Consider the following 22,352-nt stretch of genomic DNA (forward strand, 5'->3'; position numbering starts at 1 on the left):
GAAATAGCTAATCAATAATCTAGTAGCTAACAAGATACAAAGACAATCATGATACAAAGAAAATGATAGTGTGACAAATCCCAGCTGAATACCTTTGTTCCACATTTCATTGCAATTTCTTGTAAAACTCCCATAGCATTTGAAGCATTGAGTATGTTACCTCCTCCTGGATTGCTATTAGTTGGCACTTTGTTCATGGAAGATTCTTCATCTTCTTATTAGCTCAATCAAAATAAGACCTTTAGTTTAAAAAATCCACCAGCATTTCCATATACAAGTCAGAACTAGAATTTGCATTATAATTGCATATACATTAACTTAAGCTTGTCAAATCTCTCTCTGAAAATAACAGATAAATTTTACAAAAATTGCAATTCCACTGAATTTTTGCTTCACATTTCATCTGACATTTTTTCTATTTCTGACACCTAATTTATGTCAAGCTTGGTACCAATTGATTTTGTGTAGCATTTTATGGTCATTGCATCGTGAAACACCAATTTGGGGGAGAGACCCCCTCTGCAGGAGTCCACAAGGGGATATTTCATTTATCTATTGTTCACCATGTTGTACAACCTTAACCCAATCTAGACTCAAACCAAAGATCTCTAGTAAAGAGGGTGTGCATATTCTTGCACTGCTTGATCAACATAGATATTTTTCTTCTTAAGAGTAATTATGTTACCAAGCTCTCAAAAATATTAATTTAAAGGTTGAGCCAAGTTATTAGAGGATGTCAAAATTAGCCACATGCTTCACATCCAATATACATGCATGGATACATGGGAATAAAAATATAAATGTAAAGAATAAAGTTACTAAATCATAGCAATCAAAATGATAGTTATTAGAAGAAGAATTTTTCTATATTTGGGCAAATATTAAAATCTTTCCTAACAAATAAATACCTGAATGGGAAAATGAATTTGGAACCATATGATTACTTTTTACTCTAGCATCTCCAAAAATTCCCTACTGGAAAGGAAATTTTAATAAGCAAGTCCCTTACATAAAAATTCACTTTTAGATAAATTGAAAATTCATACTAGTCAATACATGAATGTAGCAACAATTAAAATGCCCACCTCCTCAAAAAGTCATCTTTTAGCCTCGCCTAGACACCTATCAATTGCAAGAGAATTCTCCACACCATGATTGAAAGAAGGCTGTTGAATTTGTTTTTCTAAAGAGAATCGGACTGAACAATTAGTCCTTGAGTTGGCCTTGTAAGTTGCTTGGGACTCGTCTCTTCTTCTGATCCAAGCCATCCACCAAGCACTTAATTTGGAGGTACTAAAATTTGCAATGGTCTAATAGGTATAGGAGGATCAGCTAAATTATGTTTCCTAGTATCTTGGCCATGTTGCAGTATCAAAAGTCACCTTCTTGTATCAGGATCCAATTCTGATTTAGGAACTTCGCCTTCTTCTCGAATTGGAGAACCTTGAATATTAGATTCTATACTATTAATGGTTTGAGGTACAAACTATTTAACTATTGGAATCCCATGGGAATATTCTTGAAAATGTTTGATTGGAGTATTTGTACAAGATGGTCACACAGGAATAAAAAATGGAGGTACAATAGCAAGTTGTGTTTGATCGGGAAGGTGAGCCATCATTTTAAAACCTTGATTGTTTGCCCCATTAGAGGTAATCTCTGATTGCAAAGGAGAATTAGATTCCTACAAATACAATAGCACTAGTCAATGTAGTATAAGTCTTTTGATTTTTCCTGTGATTTAACAGACACCATCACAAGATTATATAATAACAATAACATATCCCTGACAGTCACAATGTAGGGTTTAGAGAATTGGACTAAGAAAAAACATCAATATAATGCCTAATTCACTAGATGATTAGGAATGTGATATTTTCTATGCAAGATTAGAGTCTAGAGAGAACCACTTGTGAATTTTCAATTTAATTGTCTATAGAATTGATTGTTCATATGGTTCCCTTAATATTGGAGAAACTATCCACTTTATTGCTCTTAGGAATAAAGAACATAATGCTGACATTACACATGAATACATAAACTAATATGCACTTTTAAGCATTGTTTCAATACAAAATACCACATTGATTTACAAGAAACCAAGTTTCTCCATAAGGAAGAATATTATTGCAGGTAGAGATTAAGAGGTGTTGTTGAAATTAATAGGCATTTGCATAATCCCAATAGAGACGAATGGTGAGGTTTAAGTTACTCCTAGCAACCTATTGTAAATTCTCACAAATAAAGTTGTACACATTCATTAGTTTCTTCTTCCTCCCAATTTATTGCAATCTCTTGGCTTTTTTATTGTAATTTTTTGTACTTATTAATGCACCTGACCTTAAAAACATTGTATCACACACTTGTTTTTTCTTGTAATGAACTCTTGAATTAGCAATGTTAAAGATTTTAGCTATGATAGAAATATTTATCTCTAATTTTTCTCTATGTATTGAAATTGAGATAATACCTATGGATTCTGTTTATAGTTGGATATTTGAGATAATATTATATGAAGTGGCATGTTTATGCATTTGGAAATATGAAAAGACTTGTATTTGAAATTGAAGAGAACATTGGTTGTGATATGAAGAGTCTCTCAATTATATATATGTGATTGCTTTGTGTGTTGAGATAACGTATCAAGTTGAAAGCATTGTACTTGAACATTTTTATATCAATGAAAGATATATTTTCCTAGTGTGATTGGGTCTTTCCCTTCAAGCCAAAGTGTTCTCCCAAAATAAATGTCTTGTGTCTTTTGTACCTTTTTTGTGTTCTTTGTTGTTGTTTATCCTTACTTCTAGGCAAAACATTAACAATCAAGGGGATTGAGGCAATTTGTAACAAGATTATTTGGGAATGGAGAGATTTATGGTCCAAGCATGAATGGGTAATGAAGGTCTAATATAGCACACAATATCTGAATCAACATTGGAATTAATTAGTCTTAAAAAATGGTTGATATTAGTTAACCATGTTAATTGTGTCCTAGGTATAGTTGGTTCTGGTATAAGTCTATAAAGATAATACACAAGATAAAGAAACTTAAGATGTGTCAACAACTGTTTTGTCAAGGGTCATAGTTATCCTTATTTAGGATTGCCATAAAATGATGAATAGAAAAACCCTTGATCTCTCCTTAGCAAATAAATCATATACCAATAATCTAAATGCATATCAATCCATTGAACAAAAGTCATCTTATGTAAACTAAACTTTTTTTTTGTTGCAAGATGTCCAAATAACTAAACTATTAAGAAGATTCTATCAAGAATATGTATCTGGGGCAATTGAAATGTATTTTGAAATTCTCACATACATTCTACTCATTATCAAAATTATGCAAGAATTATATATTTTATTGTGTAGATCCACCAAATATTGGTCACCTTTCAAAGTGATAAGAAGTTACTTCTTGAATAAAATCTAATTGCACAAAATTATCTTGATTGTTAACAAAATGTTATATCTTTAATATTCAATTGCAAGCATTTAGGGAAAACTAGAATCAAATGCAATGTGTGAATAGTTAATTTTGAGAAATTTGGTCAATAAAATAAAGGAGAGGAAGAATCAGTTCAACCCATATAACAACTACTTCGTGGGACTTCTAACTGTATGTAAGAAGTTAAATATAAAAATTCAAATACATCAGGACCAACATAAAACCTTCATGAATTCAGCATTCAAAAAGATATTGGATAAAACTATCCATCAAACTAAAACACTTGTACCTTGGATTTAGGTGAAAGCACAACATTGCAATCATGTTGGCAAATCCAACTCCAAAACACAACCCTACTGAGACTGCCCACTATCGATCCATCTCGTCTGCATCTCCATCTGCATCTGTCACTGTTGTGTTGTTCCTTTGTGTTTGGCCACCTATTTCACCCCCACCAGATCTCATTGCTCCATTTTCAATATACCCTATGGATGTCCCTATCTAACTATATATCTTTTAATTGCATATAATAACTAATTTATGTGATTTTGCATGACTATGTTTGACTCATATAACTGTGATCTCTCTAGCACTATGATGTCATTTAATATGTCTTGCTAAGGCTTGTAAATTTTGTTCCTTTTTCCATGTCATGTAATATGTCTTTCCTTGTCGCTTATATGTTTTGAGATTGTTGTTAGGCCTTGTAGCTTGTATAATTTTATTGTTGGAGAGCTTCTACAGCTAAGCAAGAAGATTGTTGCACGAGTTATAGCCATGCGCTCGGGTATGAAATTTGTATATTTTTAATCTACTATATATTTTAACTAGACTTTTAGCTTATATGTTTTGAAATTTTAGTGGCTTAATGTTGTAAGGCCTCTTGAAATAAGACCTTCAGGCAGTTGGTCAAAGTTTTACAAATAATCTTATCCACAAATTTTCCTAAAGCAATTGACTGAATTTTATAAAAGGTGATTGGGTTAAATTTCTTAGGAATAAAGTCAAAGAAAGTATTTTTAAAATATTAAAGTATTTAGCTAGGTCTAAGAAGATTTGTGTACTTTTGACAGTTTTCTTAGTTTGTGAAAGTTGTAGACCGAAGTTTTCATACCCTAATTTTTGCTTCCTGCGAAGAACAATCATGTCAAATAATATAAGTGAAGAAAAAAATAGGGAGACAATCGCTAGATTGTGGTCTAACTTCAAAAGAAAAGGTGATGGAAAATGTTATTGTCCTTGCAAAATTTGTAAGGGCTTAAACTATAGAAGACTGCTAATCAAAATAGTTAAGAGACATTGTAGGGAGAATGGTCACATTTAAGGGGGGCATGACTATCATCCACTGGTAAGTTATTCATTATATCATTTTAAAAATTTATATACATATGAAATCACTTGATGATGAGTTGATTATCATGGTTTATTTATGTTAATCAATTTTATATAGGTTGATCTCCCCAGGGAAGTACATGATATGAACCGCAACAATCTAAAGAATATGGTTTTTGAAGTGGAGGAACATGGAGGTGCGAATATCCAAGGTGAAGATAATGATCCCATGGAAGATGACGATCATGTGCCAGAAAACACAATTGAAGATGATGGTATAAATACATTGATCCATGACACATTTAGTCCAAGTGTATCTGATCGTGATGATGATGATAGCCTTGATGTACCTCTACTTGAGAAGGCATATGAGCCCCTATACAAAGACTCCCAAAAAACTCTTCTCTCTGCTATATTGTTGTTGAACTTGAAGGTTATGAATGGTTTATCCAAAATTACAATGTCATGTATGTTAAGGTATGTCACATATGTCTTTATAGTTAACAAAAGGTGAATAATGTACCACTAATATTATTTATATTAACAAATTATATTTTTTGTTGTAGATTGATAGGCGAGTTTCTGTTACCACCATCAAATATTCTACCTCGTTCATATCGAGAATTATCTACTATTATGAAAGATATTGGAATGGGGTATGAAGCAATACATGCTTGTCCCAATGATCATAGTATATATTATAAAGAACATGAATTTGCAACACAATGCCATGTATTTCATACGAGTAGATATCGAACAGATCAACTAACAAAAAAGGTGCCTCAAAAAGTTCTTCGTTACATCCCTGTTATTCCACAGATGCGACAATTATTCAGGTGTAGTAGCTTGGCTCAATTTATGGATTATCATGCACGCAATAGAAGTCAAGATGACATTATTCGAATCCCTATGGATGGTTTGACATTTATGCACATAGAGGAAAAGTGGCAACACTTCAAAGAAGAACCTTGTAATCTCAGGCTTTCATTGGCAGCGGACGGTGTCAATCCATTTGGAGAGATGAGATCTGTTTACTCGGTGTGGCTTGTTTTTGTTATCAACAATAACATTCCTCTATGGATGTCAATAAAGAGGGAGCACATTATGTTGGAAATGATTGTTCTAGGTATCTTATCATTTGATAGTTATTAATTTACATGTACTTACAAATCTTGCAGTAAAACGGTCACAATAATTATATAACGTTACTGTTCATTCAAGTAGGTAAATATCAAGTAAAAGATATGAATGTATATATTGAACCTCTTATTGATGAGTTGGTGGAGTTATGGAATGGTGTCACTATTTATGATGTGTCTAGACCAATAGGACAAAGACAATTTCAATTCCATGCAATACTTGCATGGACAATACATGATGCCCCAGGGCTAAAACATTTTTGTGGTATGTTATAGTGAATTCAAGTTGTGCATGATAATTCTAATTATAAAAATCAACATATTTAATAATCCAATTATATCATTATCTTGTAGGTCTTCAAACAAAGGGAAAATTTGCATGTCCAATTTGTGGTCCAAAGATGAAATCTCGTCATTCAAAAAGTTTAGGAAAGCAGGTGTTTGATGAGTGTAGACACTTCCTCCATAGGAATCATAAGTATCATAGTACGGAAAAACATCTTTTCAATGGGAAAGAAGAGACTACATCAAAGCCACGAAGAATGACACCTCCCCTATGGAAGTTGAAATATAATAGAATTAATCGTCGAGGTAATGTCGTTCCACCTAATGGTTTATGTTTGTAATTTATATATTTCTATTGTGATGTTTTTTTACTAATTGTGTAATTGATGATCATGAAGGTCGTCAAGGCAGTATTGAGAACCTTCCAAAGGGACTAAAAAGCTATTCCAGACAATTTAGTAGGTTGCCCTACTACAAGCAGTTACAAATTGTGCATTTGTTTGATACTATGCATATTGGAAAGAATATAACAGAGACATTGTGGAAAATATTCGATGGAAGGCGTGACAAAGAAAAAATTATCAAAATTTGTAATGACATTCATGAATCCAATCATGCATTGAAGAATTTCATTCACTCAAATAGCAACAAAGATCATATTAACATAAGTGCCCTTCCTTGGTTATTAATGGAGCAACAAAGTGATGCCATAAAAGAAGTCATACAAAAAATTTGATTTCCCACAGGATTTGCTGCGAACATAAACAATCTCATATCAAAAAAAGGTGAACTCGGGCCAAGGCTCAAAATGCATGATTGGCATACTTTCATCAAGGTAAATTATGTTCTTCTATATTTACAATATATTCATAAACTACGTGTACTGCTCATTATGTTATGTTAGAAAACAATGAAATGATTGGTTTATAATTACTGCAGTACATGATTCTTCTATCTCTCCCAGAGCACTTCAATAATAACATCAAACAAGTGATATATGATCTTGGAAAATACATGAGGTAAGCAGTAATATCTGTTCAATTTGTTGTATATATTTATTATATTCATGATTTGTTTTTCTTGCTATATAATCTATTGTATATTAGTTTGTAAAGTCTCGTATCTATATATTTTTTGTGACTTGAATCTTTTAATGTAGGTGGTTGTAATCTAAAGAAATCAATAAAGAAGATATAAACTATTGGAAGAGAAGAATTCCTCATTTACTGTGTGAAATGCAAAAGTGTCTACCTCCAACTTTTTTCAATGCACAACAACACTACCTCATACACCTAGTTGAGGAGATTGAATTGTGTGGACCTGTACACAGTAGGTCAATGTGGATGGTTGAGAGGCACTTGAAATCTTTGAAGGCTTTGGTTTGACAAAGAGAACATCCTAAGGGTTCTATGGTAGAGGGATATATGGTATACCAGACTATGGTGTACATTACTGAATATCTTCCTAAGTTTGCATCAAATATCCATGTAGATCACATTTGAGATCTCGAGCCTTTTAAAAAATTAGAAGGGGAGTACTTGATGGGGAAAGGTACATTGAGGAAAGTGAGATGTAATAAATTATAAGATGTTATTGTAATAAATTATTTCTTAATCTTCAAAATAAATTGGTTGTAAGTTGTCTATTTTTTTTTGTACAAGTGCTCGAGAGTAGGATGCACTACATTTGTATATTGCAAACAATCTTGATTGGATGATGGTATGAATTGAACGATGTCAACATTTTGGTCTTACATTAACATGGGAAGGTGTATCTTCATTGGTTAAAGAAGCTCATCGTAATGGAGATTCCAATGTTACGCAAAGGGAAATAGATTTAGCACATGGTTCAAGAGATTTCTAGGTATGTACAAATTTATTAATCACATGTATGTTTATCAACTCACGATATAATAATTTTGACATGTTTCACAAATTATAGCAGGTTAAACACCACAAGGCTATGTTCTATAATGGTCAAAAATTTCACGTCAAAGTGTTGGATGACACGAAGAAAACTTGTGATTCAGGAATAACTGCAATCTTTCAAGTGACTAATATTTCATCTAGAAATGACTTACATCCTCGAGAGTCTAAAAATTGATACTATGGCATTTTGGATGATATACTTGAGTGTGACTTTAGCTCCTTCAAATTAGTACTCTTCGTTGTCAAATGGTACAGGCTACCACTTAATCCAAATTATCCTGATAGAACTTTTATTGAACATGATAATGTATTTACAATGATTAATACAAGGTCATTTGAGCTAGTTGGGGATAAGCCCTATGTTCTTCCAAGCTAATGTGAGCAAGTATTTTACTCAGAGGTTCCACATAAATTGGGTTGGTCATTTATTGTTAGACATGAACCAAGAGGAAGGCCAATAAAGTATAATGCGATGGAAGAAGAAGATATCAAAGAAGTAGAAGATGATGTAGATGGTGATCATGATCGACAGTTATTGGATGATGTTCCTAACACAAATTTTCATGAAGAAGAAGAAGATGATGATGAAAATGATGTTGCTACTGATGATGATGATGAGGATGATGTTGATGTTGATGATGATGTTGTTGATGATGATGACGACGATGATAATGACGATGACAACGATGATGGAGAGGATGATGATAATGATGATGATGATGATGAGGATGATGATGATGACAACGACGAGGATGATGATGATGAAATTTAGAGGTATGCCATCAATCCTTAATCTATTTAATATTCATTTCTTGATAGAAATATATTTGTCTTTTATGGTTACATAGTTTATCCATTATCTATTTAAAAGCTACAAGTTTCAACTAAAAATAGAATACTACTAATCTAAATTAACTATTAATCTAAATTAATTAAATAAAACTATTTAAAACACATATTGATGTGTGAATGTATTGAGCCGTATTTTCTTTCAGTTCAAAAGCATTTGTAAGTGTTTAGTTTAGAAAAGGGAATTCATTAAATATCTATAAAAGGGAGTTGTACCTACAATAAAATTCATAGGGAAAACATAATATAAGTGCTTAGCCAATTTTTTGGTTAATAATTCTACCTCTATAGGTGATGTAGAGACCCTAGGTGGACTTGCAATCATTCATAACAAGAGTGACTTCCATAGTGTTCTCACAACACCAACCAAGCATCTTCATAAGATCCCTCTCCTTGATCCAAACAAACTCCATAACCTATCAGAGTGCACACCAAATCCTTATGCCACCTTAGGTTCTACATCTTTGGAATAATCCCATGAATGTCCCTCAATCCATCCAATGGATTCATCCAAGCAATCTAATCAACAAACTATCAAATGCTCACAATGCCTCAATAGGCGCCAAACTTGACTTCACCTTAACTAGGTGTTTCCTCCACCTCCACACACATAAAAAAACTTCAAATAGCATGTCCCCAAGGTGACTAAGCCCTCAACTCATCAGCTGATACAAAAACCCAGTTTTAGCCCTTCACTAGGCCTACTTCCCTAGTAGGCTTATAATGTGAGCCTGATTTAAGTGTTATATTATGTACCTTTTAATGTTTTTAATTTTTATTTGATGCTTATGATGGATTTGATTATGATTATGATGTGATTATGCTCACGATAATTGAATTACATTTGCAGCAAATTGAACCCCTTTCAAGAGCATCCTGCACAATCTCATGGATCGACAGGTATAAGTCAATAATCCTTATAAAGAGTCTATTTAATACACTTATCAAAAGTAAGATTGATGTCTTCTAATATCTCTCCCATTTGCAAGTACCAGCGAATAGGTATTTTTCAGAAGTGTCTTCCTCGAGTGAGGGAAATATAGGAATAGAAGAGGAAAGTGAGACATGTAGATTATCTAAAATAGGGAGATTAACTAGAGGTCAAAGGGCTAGAAGGAAATTCAATAAATGCATGAAATTTTTCCTTGCTCAAGGGCGGTCATGTTCTTATGATGATGAGATGGAAGGCGACATCGAGGTGCCCTTGAGGTACCAACATCTACAAAAACATTGGGTACCCAAGGAACTTCCTCCAATAAACACTAATTTTTGTGTTAACAAGAGGATATATCACATAGCACCATCATCATTACATGGTTTGGGCCTATTTTCTATGGACAGCATAAAGGTGTCTTACAAAAAAGTTTCTGAATTGATGGAGTATGTTGGACCATGTTACAATTACAAAATTTGGATGCATATTGTTCAATATAAAAAAAGTATGCATAGCTATGCCCTCTCGAAAAATTATATACAACAGCAAGACAATAATCAAAGTAAAAGTGTGGCTATATACATTGATGGAAAGCCAAAAGCAACAGGGAATATTGTGGATTTTATAAATAGTACATGACTTGGGTCAACTATAAAGCAACCCAATTGCATATTTGAGGCCCACAAGGGAAATCGTGTATTCATCTATGTGATAAAATCAATACGTGCAAGGGAAGAGCTTCTTATTGATTACAATTTGAACCACATAGATACAAATGAGGCTATTATCATGGGGGTAGTACATACTATTAAACCAACTCCTAATCAATGAATCCAACATAACATTTAGTCAATAAATTTTTGGCTAACATTTTTATACTTGATCTTTGACACAGGGGCACAATATGGAGCAACCGCCCGGAGGGGATGCTGGCCATGTTCCTAGCTTATCTACACATGAGCAGGTAAAACTCATTGTAATTGTGCAAACTAGATAGAAGCAAAATGTTATTTTTTTAATGTTTTTTTCTTCATTTTTTTGGAGTAATTTTGATAATACTAATACTATTGTTGTCACAGAGGGTCAGTGGTCGGAGGGAGGGAAAGGAACTTGCAGTCCCTAATCAGTAGCCCCCCCTTGAGGAGGACCCTTTCTATATTGATTTAGCAGAGACCGATGACCCGATCGGTTTGATAAAAAAAGTGCTAAAGAAAATTGGCAGAGAAATTATACGTTTGGAAACCATAAAGCCTACTACTCAGGAAATAAAAGATAGGGGATCTGAATTGTTGCACACCTCTGAAACCTTAAAAGTAAGTATTAATGAAATTTTTAATTATAACAAGAGTTCAATAATGTTTTTTATGTTATGCTCTTTTATGGCATTAATTAAAATATGGATGCATTGTCTTTACAGAGTTTTTTGCATGATTTCGAGCCCTGTTCCCATGATGAGGGTGCTGCAGGTGGTTCAGGTAGATCGCATGTTCCGTTCCCCACTTGTGTTTTCCACTTAATATATATATGAATGATCATAATCATTGACAATACATGCTCAAACAATCCTTTTTTTTAATGCTCTAACAATCTTGTCCATGCTAGTCCACGCATTCTATATTTATGCATGCTCTAACAATTTTATTCTTTAGCTTCAAATCAATTGTATCCTATGACAACGCTGCCTCCATCTAGGACAACCACAAATCTCTTTTCGACTGCTAAGTCGACAACACGCAGCTTACAGGCATCGACTGTTGCACCATCTACTGGTACACAAATCCCTCTTTTTCTCTCTTATGAAAGCAACAAAAAAAAAAAAAAATTACAACTTTTTAACATCAATTATCATTTGTTCTTTTATACTTTGTGACAAAGACTTATGAAACTTTTTACAATAGGAATTGCAGCATCATTTCCTAGATGTTCCTATGTTTCTAGTACGGGAATGGTGAAGGATGTCATATGAATCGTCAACGACGATGAAGGCATTTTATTAAAATTAGCCAAAGTTCCAGGTACTTTAAAGTTATTATTATTTTATAGTGATATAATAGTAATTTAGTTTTTGATCACTCTTCATCGACTAATGATCCCATGATTGTTTTGTAGGGAATGATGTTTTTTGGAGAAAAATTGGTGATGAGTGTTTACGAATATTCGGGCCCACCCTACATACTTGGTGGAACATCATATCCTAACTAAAATCCCAAACCACTATTTTGATTTCATATAATTGCTAGAATAGTTTTCCTTTTCATCCATTTCTTGAACTATATTAAAGGTAGCTTCACTTCATTTATGAGTCTAACATGGTTTTTTTTAGTTAAAAGGTGGAATAACCAAGACAAATCATTGAAGGATGATCTTATAGAGAGCATGACCCAACTCTTTGGACCTCGTGCATTCGAGAGAAACAAGATCCTTGAAAAAGCTAGTTTATGTTTGAAGTATATTAGGGACCAGTACAAAAAAAATTTACGAGATAACCCCAGGTATGAGCATCTGCCTTATGTTCCTGAGGCTGAGTGGCAGGCTCTGATTTTGGATGGAAAGTATAAAGTTGACAAGAAAAATAATATTACACCAGTAGAGAGTACAGCAAGGTATGTGATACTGTTGAGAATGTAATTATGTACTAATTAACCTCTATATTTATACTATCTAACATATTTCAAACTTTGCATAGATTGCCTGACACATCAAAGGCAACAAAGGCAAGACTAGAAAAGCACGGGACACACAAGCTCAGCTCTGGTGGTTTTTTGAAACTTCAAGCACGAGTTGTAAGTATTAGTAAATGAAAAATTGTATCAAAATTTTTATATAATGTGATGGGAAATGCTAGGATATACTAGCTTATCTATGCTCTTGATCCTCAACTTGGATCTTAGTGTTCCTCCACACCTATATATGATGCAGAGTAACACGCTTTGGAAGCACCAACAAACTCCTAGCACCTTGGAACAACTAAGCAATTCAACTTATCACCCCAATCCTCTGTTCTCCACAAGAACATTCAAGGCTTGATTCACGTTCAAACAAGGAACTAATCTACTATTACAATTGCTCCTTTAATTCATGGACCCAACTCATCACATAAGGCTGCATACTAGCTACTTCTCCCTTGTACCATTTAAGGTCTCATACACCCAACCTTGACACCAAGTGTTTTGGACAACTCCAACCCTCTAATATAAATGGAAACCAAAAAAAACATCAACACAACCCAAAACAAATCAGGTCTAAGGCAAACTTTTTGTTACCAGTCACAGGGCAGATTGCAGCACTTGACCTTTATTCTACACACCCAACCAAGAGTGCAATTGGATCCTCTAGGACTCCCAAACACCAAAGACAGTTTAGAACAACTCCAACATGACCAAAATAAGGTGTAACAATGGTTGGAAACCCTGCTAACTATTTACCATTTCCTTTTGATATTTTAACTACCCTCCATTGGTTGATGAAACAATGCAAGTAAAATTCACCATACCATGTAAAAATGTAGGGCTCAGAGTTCAAGAGATGCCTCACAGAAGAGGATAAGAGAATTGGCTTCCAACAAGGTTGTAGAGCCATGGCTGAATGGCTACGAGTTGAAATCAATGTGGAAGGTTCTAATAATGATGCATCTGAGCCACAGGTAAATAACCTAAATGAAATTTATTTCAAATTGAATACTTTACCAATTAGTCTATTTGATGTTAAGTTCCAATATAAAGTGAGTACATCTGTTTTAAGAAAGAAATGATAACAATGCGTAGGATGTTGGAATGCAGCCTGACAATCCTTCTACACAATCTGTGGATGCTGAAGGTTCGCATGACGTGCATCCTAGTGGTGGAGGTATACATTTGCTATTAAATTTTTTATATATAATTGCAATTGGTGTTTGGATTAACGTAACATTTTGTATAGTAGTTGTAGAGGATCAAAGGGTCGATGTTCATGAGTGTGTTGATGTTGAGTCCAGACAAAATGATGTGGTCAGATTAGGTAAAGAGTGCCACAGTTATGTTATTTAAAATAATTAAATACTTGTAACAATTATAATAAATTATTTTTAATTTAACTCTTTTATTTGTTATTGCAGAGGACCCCCCTTTGCAACAGCATAGGAATGTGAGATCATCAAGAACAGAGAACAAAACAACTGATGAGGTGGGAATTGATGATGACACTGATACTCCTTTTAGAGCTTACATAGAAAAAAGAAATAGAAAGAAAAAAAAGAAATGATTGTCATATACATACCTTAATTGATAATGACTGAATTTTATGTCTCAATGAATTTAATTATGTGCTAATGAATGTTCATGAATTATGTGTTAATGTAGAATATTGATGAATGTTGCATGTTAATGAATCTAATGTGTTAATGAATGTTATCATGTGATATTGATTGAATGTTACATTTTATTAATGGTTGAAAGAATGAATGAATGTTAGATGTTAACGGGGAATGTAGAGTGATGTTAGGGGGAGGGGGGTGGGGCCAAATGGGCTTCCACCTTCACATGGTTGGCCCTGTTTAGTAGAGAATATTAAACTATTCTCGAAACAAAGTGAAGCTCAATAAGATACTAATTTTTTCTCTATTTTGTCCTATGTTTAGACTGTTGTCCTATGCATTTAAGGCTTCATGCTTTGAACTGTCATGAAGTTCTAAACTTGTAGATTTTTTATTGCATCCTTGGATCTCAACACTGTCTTGGGACTGTGTTATCACCAATGATATGATTATCATAATTAACTAGGGAAACAATGAGTCCCTATGTTTCATTGGATCTCATGCAATGATAGAAAGGCAATGAGAGTACAGATACTTGTGATGACACTTGAGAAAACCTTTGTGTTTCTACCCTACATTATCATACAATCAACTTACGATTGATGCATGTGTACAAGTTCTTAAAATTTATAGTACAATTTCCTCACTATCATGATCAGCCTCCCTTTTCCAAATGATGCCTAACTCAACAAGCGAGAGGGGAAAAAGACTAACTAGCATCCACCTCATGCCAATAGATTGTAGTTAGACAATGTCAAAATCAAAAGATCATAATTCAAGTCAATAGAAATAATTAAAATATTGCATGTATATGATTTGCAAAACACAATCAATTTTACCAATCTTATTTATAAATTATTCGAATAGGAGGACCTATGGAAAAGATTTAGACTAACAAGATATCAAGTCATGGATATTCGTAAAATAATAAAATACTAATTGACATAAATTTGTATTTAGTGTCATCAAATTTAGTTCATTGTATCAAAACATCAAATGCACATAGATAAATAGTTAGTTAATAATCATTTTTTTATTCACATAATGAGTTAATAAAATTTGTTGTGACAAATAATATAGAATGCTCATGGAATGTGGAAAAGACAAGAAAGCTTATGAATAATATAATCAGGGTCAAAAATATCATACTCAGCGTCTCACCTCATTGTAACTGAGCCTAAATTGGAGAGTTCAATCTTCATAAAAAATCGCAAACCTTACTTTGATTTCCACTTTTTTGTATCATGGATTGTTTAAGCAGTATACAAATCTAGTCCTAATGCCATTTTTTTTTTTTTTCTTGTGAAGGTATATGGGCAGGTATGAAAATTGTGTGCTATTTTGATGGGAAAACTTATGAATGGGTGGTAATAAGTCGACAATGCAATATTATGGGTAAGGTAAGTATTATCTTCATGCTCAATTTTCCTTATCCAAGTAGAAAAGTATATTGTTTTTTAAAATTTCTATAGTGGCAGTAAGGGTAAGTATGGGCGAATGCTTACTGCCACTATAGACGAGGTAGGAACTTCTTAACTATAGACTGGTAGCAAGTGAACTATTTGAATTTCCTCATTCCAACCCCATGTTGCCCCTTTTGGGGGGAAGAAGAATATTTAACAAATTGTTTTTGACTTTGTTCTTGTGTGAGATTGCTAAAACTCCCATTCCAGCTCTCTTCCATTTCACATGGTCATAGAAATCCACTATTCCTCGATCAAAAAGACAAAAAGAAGCAACACAACACTAGGCTAGCTCTTTCATAGCCTTAGCCAAGTTCCTCCCAAGGCTAGCCACTTCTTCAATAGAGTCCTTCACAATTGAACTAGGAGCTGCCTCAATTGCCTTCTTTGTGCTCAACCTAGTATGCTTACTAGGACCACCACTAAAAGAGATACTAGAAGGAGACATAATTTCTTTTGCACTTCTCTTACCTAGACTAGTAGTAGTAGCATAGAGAATAGAAGTCACCATATTCATATTCTACTCACTATTTTTGATAAGCTAGCAAAGTTTGGTCTCATAATCCAAAAGTTTACCTAGAATGTCACCAACCTTGGCTTCCAGTTCCATCCTTTTATTTTTCTCTTTCTCTAGGCTAGCCTACAAATTCCTAGCCATCCTTTTCAAAAAAATTACCTCATTATAAATCCAACTGTCAACCATTAGGGAAATATCAGCTCGCAATTTAGCTTTGTGAAGAAATTCAAAATTTCTCTCTCATACCTCCCTACCCATATCATTAGGAACATCAATGACATAGTTAGCCTGCTCAGTATTAATTTCTCCAATCCTAGTGTCTTTTGGACCCCCAACTAAATCATTTTCCCCCATAGCATCAAAGCCTTCCTTCCAACTCACCAACATTCTGGTCCACATTAGGCAAATTCACCATATGTTTATCCAATTCACAATCTTGGGCATCCTACAATTCTTCCTTCTTTTTTATCAAGAAGATCCCCATCCTTCCTTAATTCCCTCTCTATGAAATTATCCTTCAAAGGATCCTATTTGTTACTTGTAGTCCTTCCTTCCTCGCCTTTATTGGTACTTTCAATTCGAGGCTTATCCTTTTTACCTTGGATCTTAGTTTCCTTTGGGCTTTTCTCCTCCTGTTGTAATGTTGTTGCTATAGTTATTTTGTTCATGAAGCTACTGTGATTCTGCTGGAACAATGTTGTTAACTTTTCTTCTTAATCCAATTAAAAATAGATATGGAATACACATTATTGTTATTATCAAATGTTTGTATAGAGGGAAAGGAGATCAGTGTCCCTCGTTTATGTGTTTAATTTTTTTCTAATGTTGTGTACATAAAAATTTATTACATATTTATCCAAATAATTGGCACCTATTCTTAGTATTTTGACATCATCCAAAATCTTCCATAATCTTGAAATTTCTTTTTATTTTTAATTCTTGATGCATTTGTGAGAATGCTCAGCTGATACCATAAGGAAAAGTTAGACAAAGAAAAAAGTGAAAACCTCCAAAATGGCTCAAAGTATATCATTCTTATTAAATTCATTACATAAAAGTTACATAGTACTCAGGAAAACTATAGAGTTTGGTAAAGAGGAAAATACTATGTGGGGTCTATGAATTATTGGACATGATATAGGTAAATTTATGAAGTATGGTGAATGTTCAAAGTATAATTTTTTTTTTGCATACACAAGTGCATTTGAGAAAGAAAAGCAGGTAGGACTTCAAATCTTGTGAGAAGACTTGACTAGAGAGTGTAACTAATAGAGTGAAAATCCAGTGCAACAGAGGATTTGAAACTCAATAAGGAAGTGTGACTCCTGCAGGCTGATGCTACACTTTCCTGCATACTTTCTGGTCCACAAACTATAACACCCACAGTTTTTCCATCCATTTCCAAACCAAATTTTCCAATGATGTCTTCCAATTTGACATGCCAATCACAAAGAATAATTATAAGTATTTGGGTCAAGAAAACTACAAGAATGTTTTAGTTCATAATAGAGCCATATAAAATAGTGGATACAAAAACAAAGGTATGCAACACTTGGAGTACTAGATACTTGTGATATTGCTATCAAGATTCAATTGTGTAGTTATTGGGTCAAACACATTAGCCCATGTTTGATGAATAGTGGTTTAGAAGAGCCCATCTCTCATGAGAGTGAATGGAACACTTCACACTCATTGCATCTAGGTGTTCCATTCATGGGTCAGTGAGTGCAATGAATGTTGAGTGTTCCATTCATTCTCATGAGAGATGGGCTCTTGTGAACCATTACTCATGAAACATGGATCATTGAATTTGACCCAAAAACTACATGGTTGAATCCTAATAGCAATATCATAATTTGACTTGCAATGGAAACTCCTACTTTTCTACTAGAAATTAGAAAGCATGTATGGTTTTGCACTTTTCTGACATTTTTAGATAGATAAAATTAAAAAATATAAAATATAAAATATATTGTGTGTTTCATGAATTCTTTATAGCTTAGTGCTAGACCCATGTAAGCCCAGTATAAAAATTTTGAATTTCCCCTAGTCCAAGTTTCAGCATAGCCAGTTGCTTTTCTTAGTTATAGATGGTGAACAAACAATCGGGTGGCATCCTTCCATGATTTCCATAGCAGATCCATAAGGGGTGAAATCTTTTTTTATTACACAAGAAATGAAGTTACCTTGAAGATTAGGTCATTGATGATAATGTATATTGCATCCACTTAAAATGGTGTCGCTTTGTTGCTCCCCTATATTGCCTCTCGATTGCATCTCATACATCTCTTGTGTTGACTTGTGGACTTTCTTGGTTTGAACTCTTTTCCAAACCATATAAGCTAAGCCTCCAAAGATTAGAATCCCCAAACTCATGCACAAAAATGTTATAAGTCCTCTGGCCCACCATGGGAACAAAGTGTAAGTGTTGTTATCCAATGGGTATATATAGAAGTGATTTAGTACAATGCTCAATATAATATATCCTAACAATGCAGAAGCAATTATTGTTGCATGCCATAAAGTATTGTGTGTGCTTGTTATAGAATTTAGAGAACCCATACATGTATCTACCTCGAAGATTTTTCCTCCTTTGTTGTGGTCATTGTTAACAAATATTTCAGTAGGTGAAGGTATTCCCTCTACATCCAGCTTTCCCATTTCAGTATCTGGGGTTTTTGCCTGAGTTACATATGCTTGCACCTCTACTTTCACCAGCCTAGAATAATTTGGACAGATACTTGAGGGAGATATTAGATTTAGGACACACAGATCTTCAACTTTTTTGACTAAGTATATGAGGAGGACTTCCCTAGGAACATGGTTTCCATTGTTAATGTTATGCCAATGCAATGTTTCTGATAAAATGCTCAGCAGTGGGGCTATTCCACTCCCTCCACCGATCAGTACCAATGCTTCATACCTGCACAGATGAACATAATTGAGATTACATATTTTACATTTTATGTTGGATGAATAAGGCATATTTTCAACATTTTTGAAAAAAACTATAATGGTCCCTGGTCAAGTTATAGTATTTTCTCTTGAGTAACTAATTGTAGGAGTTATCAAGGCTTTTTAACTGTATCAGCACCTTTTAAGCATATCTTGTATCTTGATTTAAGTCGACTAATGCCCAAATATATGCACAATATAATATATGTTCTAGCTTATGTTTTCTCACCATGATAATCTAAAATCTTACCATATAATAATAAAATTGAACAGATAATTTGATACCTTAAGAAGTCACTAGAAGCTTGACCAGAAGGACCTTCAATAGCTGCTTGAAGATGTGAAGGTCTCTCCACAGAGTTTATACATTCCATGAAGTTGTCAAGCTTTTTGGTCCATCCTCATTGGCACTTGATTAGTATAGAGAATTGGTCTGAGTCAATGCTTGAAGTAGAAACAATGTCGAAAGGATGCCATTCTGAACGTGATATAAAAGGAAGGTTCAAAAGAATAACACTCATAGGGTTATACACCAGCCTTGCATGTATAGAAGTTGCTTAGTCGAAGAGTGTCTTGACTAATTTACATTGTATGTACTTAACTTGTGTTTCCATAGTAGACTTGTTGATCTTCTCATATTCATATGCATATGACAATAAAATGTTGTATAAATAAGGTATACAAAATTATAAGTTTTAGGTATGTAAATGAAATTGTAAATTATGGTTAGCGATTACATTTACTGGCAGATCAAAACTTCAAATAGAACAATATCATAAAGTTCCTAACCATCCTTGGTCTCCCAATAATCAAAAAAAAATTAAAGATCAGATTGAAACTCTACCTTATTCCCTAAAGAATTGGACAAACCTGTAATGACAGTTAACACAGAACAAAAATATTAAGACGAGAAACGATCTCAAAATCCTTTAAAAACTTCAAAAGTTGAAAATAGACATACTAATACTCTGACAGCTTTTCAAAAACTATCTTAAAATGTTTGAATGAGCCTTTTGTCAAATGATGTGAAAATAATCAACATAAGTTAAATGAATGACCAACAAACTCCTCCTAAGGTTCAAGGGGGTATAAAATATCTTCAAATATGCTTAAAATTTTTGTTAGAATAACATAGTTCGATGTGAATGAGAATCTGATATAAATGCACATAACTCAGTTCATAGAAACACAAAATAATGGATTCCTTACTTTGCAATCTGTGAGCCCTAAAATGATTTGGTTCGTGAATAAAAGTGCTTATGCAAGATAAATATAAATTGAAACTAAACATTGTTTTATTTGTATCTTTTCCACTCAAAGTCCACCTATTTTTATTTGTACATAAACAAATTGAGTTTAATAAGGCATGTATACTTACTTGGGTGCTTTGCAATAGCCAGTTGTACTATGCTTGAAGATAGTTTTCTGGCATATATAACATGTACAGTTTTTTGTGACTGGAGAAACCGGAGATAATGGTCAAGAAGAAAAAGGAAAATTCTAGGTAGTGCAAGAGAGAATGCCATGTCTCCAACGTGCAGTGCAAAGAAGATGATGAATATCAAATACAGGTGGTGAGTGTAGTAGAAGAATTCAAAGAAATGTTGTCTGTTGAGTTTTATCAATGTCAACCAAATTATTAGGTTTGCTGACAAAGTAATCTCTCCAGCTATATTTGAAAATCCTATTTTAGTCCAGGATAATAGCTGCACATCAGAAGAAACCTTTGTTACCAATGTTTTCTCAGTGCCATGTTCACAATTAATTATTAAAGACTTAATTTTGATATGACACAAATATGATGTTGCATATTCTTGATGAAGTCAACATTATATTTAGATTTGAATAGCTCTTGTATATCAGGATAAATGTTTGTGGTGTATCTATGTGCACAATTATTCAAAAATTAGAACTTGTATAGTCCTACACATATCATTGAGGTTACTTTTGGAATAATATATGTATGGAAATGTATTAGCTACTATTAAGGCATTCCTATTCAATCTGAAAGTGATGCTATGATGCAATTGGAATGAAGTTATGTGGATCTAGGATATATATAATATGAAAATATGTCTCACCATGTTGTACCTAGATCATTCTTGAAACTTTAAGTGTTTGTGAAGATTCTAAAACAATGGATACAAAAACAAAGGTATGCAACACCTGGAGTACTAGATACTTGTGATATTGCAATCAGGATTCAACTAAGGAAATTTTTGTTTTTGTTTTACTTTGTACCCATAGCAATTGTGACATCAACTACTAGCATTGTAACATGGTTGTTGTAGCGGCGATGCCATCTACCATCACAATTGCTAGGGTGTCCATCGCAATTACAATGTCCTCCACAAGAATTGGGATGGGGTTGATGTAGCTGCGACGGCAATTGTCATCACAATTTTTGGGGTTTCCATCGCAATTGCGACATCAACCACAAGAATTGTGATGAGGTTGATGTCACAATAAAGTGGTTGCATAGCAATGGATAGGTGTCGTAATTGTGACGATATAGGATAGACGTTGTAATTTGTGACTAAAAAACAACGATGTTTATTACTGTCACAATGGTGACAAATTTCTATCATAATTGTGACACATAGCCGTCAAAAATCGATGCCAAATGTATTAGTATAGATAGCATTAATGAAGAGTGACATGATTGCTGAAATCATGAGTGCTTTAGGTGGTGTACCTAGGCATGTGGGTACTGGAGGTAGTTATGAAGAAGTTGTCAAAGCTTTTGAAGTTGTTGGATTAAGTGGTGAGGATAGAACTAATCATGTGAAGAGACCCATTGGAATTAGAGCTCATCAATTTGCTTGACCTGGATCTCTTTTGAAGCTGAAGCATAAGATGGAGGTTTTTAATTTTTTAGGTGCTTTGAATCCTAAACACCTAATTGATTGGATTGGAGAATTAGAAGACTACTCTAAGCTTGAGGATATTAAGGATCCACTCAGAGTGAGGTTGGTACAAACTAAGTTGAAGGGACATGCTGCCCTTTGGTGGAAGGAATTGCAAAGAGATAGATAGGAGGAAGGTGAAATGAAGATCTCTAGATGGATATTGATGGTGACTAAGTTGAAGGCTAAGTTCATTCCTATTGATTATGAACTTGAGTTGTTTAAGAAGTTTCAAAATCTGAAATAGAAAGATATGTCTATGAATGATTATACTGAGGAGTTCTACAAGTTGACTATTTGGTCTA

At 33.7% G+C, this 22,352-nt stretch overlaps 1 pseudogene; it reads right to left on the bottom strand.

Annotated features, from left to right (window-relative positions):
- Nucleotides 1-17,438: 17,438 nt before the first annotated feature.
- The window catches only part of LOC149560267 (ferric reduction oxidase 2-like), a 55,087-nt pseudogene continuing 50,173 nt past the window's right edge, over nucleotides 17,439-22,352 (bottom strand).

Source organism: Cupressus sempervirens, chromosome 4 (assembly GCF_028749045.1).
Source record: "Cupressus sempervirens isolate cs-2001-9-10 chromosome 4, ASM2874904v1, whole genome shotgun sequence".
NCBI classification, from domain to species: Eukaryota; Viridiplantae; Streptophyta; class Pinopsida; order Cupressales; family Cupressaceae; genus Cupressus; species Cupressus sempervirens.